Source organism: Palaemon carinicauda, chromosome 20 (assembly GCF_036898095.1).
Source record: "Palaemon carinicauda isolate YSFRI2023 chromosome 20, ASM3689809v2, whole genome shotgun sequence".
NCBI classification, from domain to species: Eukaryota; Metazoa; Arthropoda; class Malacostraca; order Decapoda; family Palaemonidae; genus Palaemon; species Palaemon carinicauda.
This window is the reverse complement of record NC_090744.1, coordinates 69,863,670-69,868,082: the sequence shown is the minus strand read 5'-3', so window position 1 is coordinate 69,868,082 and position 4,413 is coordinate 69,863,670.

The window sequence follows — 4,413 nt, the reverse complement described above, 5'->3', positions numbered from 1 at the left end:
ATCCTTATCTTTAAACTTTTTAAACTACTTTACATCACTGCTCCCATTTTGGATTTTGTCTTAATTACATTAACGTAAAATAACTGTCCAGCATTTCATTGGGGTAGCTGGGACGGAGCCGGAACAGAGCCTGAGAATGAGATGACTATAGACCTGACAAAGCTAGAGTAGGCCATAAATTATTGACATTTCTACGTGTGGAGTACTCCGGCCTCTGGACAGTAAATTTCCCTTTTGTATGTGAGTGATGGTTAGTGAATGTGACAGTAAAGTATTAGCAGGGTGTTTGTGCCCCGAGAGTAAGTGCTCCTATCTCCCCTGTTGAACTTTATGTAACTGTTATAAGGAGACTTTCCCGGACTAAGTTCCCACTCAGAACATAACCATCAAAATTTCTCCACACGAGTGGTCCTTCGAACCGGATCTTTTACCTTTGACTTGTGAAGCATTAACGTAATTAATCAGCTTGATTAAGCATATAGTAACTCGCTATATCACTTACCCACACGCACACAGCCAGTTTGTCGAATGTGTAAAGCCCAAACTTTAATGGGAAGAGAAATTTGTAATCAACATGATCTTTTTGTATCGACCACGTGTTTAAGGAAAGAACTACGTAACCAGGTTAATTTGTTGCTTGAATGTTCTCTACAGAAAGACTAGAATTTGTCGTAGGAACTTCACTTTATCTCAGATCCGTTCACCCACGTGTGGCGGAATCCTCTTAAACCAGAAAGTTCTAAGCTACTTGAACTAGGTTTTTTGTTGTTCAGACGCCCGTGTTTACTGCTCAGCTAGAGCGCCGGGTACTCGTCCTGTCAACTAATTTTGCTAGCTAAGCATCTAATTGTAACATTTTGTACCTTGGTCTACCTTCCTTTGTGTCGTTTACCTTCCCTAACCAACCTTAACTTTTCTAACTAACATCACCGTATACCTAGCACGTGTCCTTGTCCTAAGAGCGAATTGGCGTAACATAATTTTAAGTGTTCTTACAAGTAACGTAGAAACTTAACCCCAAGTCCGTTTCATTCCACGTGTTTGTTCCGAGATGGCGGATCTTGTTTACAGCCCAAACTAAGGGTGCGTAATTGTTTGCTAACGTAAGTAAATTACTACGTGTAGTTAATTAATTTCCTTTAGCGAGGAAATATTGTTTTTGTCTTTAGCGAGGATATTTTTGTTTTGCCTCCGCGTGAGGGAAATTTTATATTTGTTTAGCCTCCAAGAGAGTGCACTTAAAAATCTAAGTCGTTGCCTCGTGCGCCTATCTACATTTTGAGTAGTTCAGTGGTCGCCTTAGTGCGCCCGTAATTGTGAAATCGTCACAACAGTGTCAGCCTCGACCTGTTATTTTCACCTTTAACTTACCTTTTTTGCATTCATAAGCCCATGTGCTTTCTAATATGTTCTGCTTTAAAGTAAATTAATTAGTCATTATCGCCACGTGCGTATATAATTCATTTTAGCAAAGTCTTTAACGTCACGTGACCGAGCATCGTCTGCTTTGTTAGGCCCCAGTCACTTTGAATTTAAAGTAATTTCGTGATTTACTTTTTTCATCATTTAACCATTTTTCTCCTATCATGAGTAAATTTAAATGTTTAATTATCAACCTTGTAAATTTGTAAAGTTTCATTTTTACATTCCTTTAAAATTCAGATTTATCCTTTGTTTTGTTTTACGAATCCGTTCATCAAACGTGGTCAATCCAAGATGGCGGACTTCATGTTTAACGTAAACAACCCTTCACCGCCTAAGGCGGAAACGCTTAGCCCCGAGGAGATTAACGCTAGGCTTAAGGAACAGGAGTTGACGTTCACCTTTTGTTTGTGAGGAGTAGACCTAGCACTTCATGCTCTTGCTTCTGTAGATTTTCCCAGCATGGGTCCAGAAGCCGTAAATCATTTTAAAACCCTTATTGGTAAAGTAAGAGACGAACTTTGCGATTACAAGAATTTTTGGAGACGTCATTACGACCATCCTATTGTCAAAATAAATTATCCCGTGCTTGCTGCTTGTTCAAGTAAAGTTGAAATTGCTTTTAATAGCCTCATGGCTCATCCAAATTTACTTATAAAACCTAATCAGTCTTGTTCTTCAACGAGGACGACACCTTCAGTGACACGTCCCGTTGAAAATGTCATTAATGATCCCTAGTTGATCCTTTTAATGTTATGGCAGTCAAGCCCAATGTTCATAATTTTGTATCAATTCCCCAACCTGTAAAATCTTCAAATTTTAATACTATGTTGCCAACACGGCACACAATTAGTAATTTATGTCGGCCCCACCTGTTCCGTCCTCATCTCCGAACCTTAAGCCACCAGCGTTTGATCGCTCTCAACCCCCTTTGTCTTTGCCGCCGGTGACAGTCCGTCCCGAAGAATACCAATCACAGTCTTGTCATGGACCCCCCAAGTGGTAGCGCAAATACCACTCAACTTAACCGTATGCGTGATGGCCAGCAGAGGCCTGTACCCGGTAAATTCAATAACTAAAACGTACCATCCCATGGACCAGTGCTTCGCTTTGCCTGACTGTCCTATTCTTAAGCCCGTAACTCCGCTCCAATCCGTGTTGACGCTAATACATCCACGTCAAAATCTGAAAACCCGGTCTCAGAACGAGCCGCGGTGAACGCACCTTAGGACTTTAGCAGTCAGAAAGGGACCTTTTGCACTGACGGTGGATTTAGTGAAGGTCACACATGTAGACCTGGCACCGGAGCTAAGAGCCTGTTTACAAATAACTTTGCTTAAGGATAACGGTACATTGAACGCCATTCATTATTTTCATTCACTTTTATATGGCGCAACTGTAAGCATTTATTATTATTGCCCAAGTCGTACAGCAGCATTTTCCAGGTCAATCCCTTGCTTTAACTCAAAGCGTAAATTCAATTTTTGCCTTGACAACTTGTCATGTTGCTATAATCCCCCTGACATCCTTCACTCGTGCTGAAATTAAGGTTTGTTTTTAATGTTCCCATCTTAAACGTTTCCCTTGAAGATGACATCCAAGACCTTAGTTGTCAGAAATACGATGTCCCCAGGGGACCTAGTTTGTCTCATTTTATCATTCAGGCTAGTGTCAAATAACCTTTTACTTTGTAACGCCGAGAAGGAAATAACTTTTCTCCTTTGTCAGGCAATGAATACAACTTTTCATCACGCCAGTCATTTTATATGTAAAGACATTTCATGTAAAACGTTGGGTGTCAGACCGGATTGGGATTCACCCCCATAATCTCAATTTGTCATTTGGCCGGACTTGTTGCTGAACTCGACCGATATTGGCTTACGTTTTCTTTGCTCTATCCGTACCCCTAGGGTGGGAAGAATTGAGTATTTTTAATCGTTCTATTATTATTGCATCGTACGTTTAAAGTTAACACTGATCATTTACTTATCTTAACGCTTCCGTGAAGCATTGCCTGCGTGGTTCAATATTACCCAAATTCACGTGAAAGCATAACTTTTGATTCGATTGATTTCAATTAACGTCAACAGCGATTTGTTAACTTTAAACGGACGTTGATGTGAAGAACGACTTCACTCTTCATTCAGCCAGTAAGCTTATCTCACTCATACTAACAAGTAGTTGAATCACATTTGCCGGAACTAACCCCTCTCCCTTTTTTCTCCCCTTTATCCCCAGAGGTGTGAGAATTTTCTTCACTCTTCTTCTTTTAATCGTATTTTTAGCTCTCTTCTACTAATACTATAGCTACCCTTAAACATTCTCTCCTTCCATCTAGTTTTCTTTAACGAAACATAGGGAGGACTAATCTAAACTTGTTGACAGTGGCGCACGCCATGCTCGTGACGTCACAGCGTAGATACGCACGTTAGAGGGCCTTAGTGTAACCCTGGCGTATGTTGGTTCTTTCCTTAAACTACATGGGTCGAGATTAAATTCCTAAACTGCACATTTTATATAAATTCCAATACTGCTGAATTAATGCATCTTATATTTCTCAATACCAATTAAGGTTTGTTAATTTTAAGATGTATGCCCATCACACCAGTCCATTGCTAATTAATCATTTTAAATATTAATTTTTAGCAAGCCAGAATAGGTAGGATTATTGTATATATAAACTCCCTTAGAGCAGCAAGATTTCTCTAAGTATTTAGTACAAAATCCTGCCTCCTCTGCACTCCTTGCAACAAAATGTTGGCCCTGTCCTGAAGTCCGATATGGCACCCTCATGGATTACCATGCGCATCGAGCTCCTCACCTGTCTGGAAAGGTGAAGCCAGGTGATCTCTTCGACCGTAGTGTCGACCCCATTCTACTACAAGCTGCCCTAGGCCTGCTGACCTGCTGGTCATTGAACCCGAGCCCTTCTGGCTCACCCCCCCCCCCCCACACTCTTTCTCCCAAAACTCGACTCACAAAAGGTTGCTG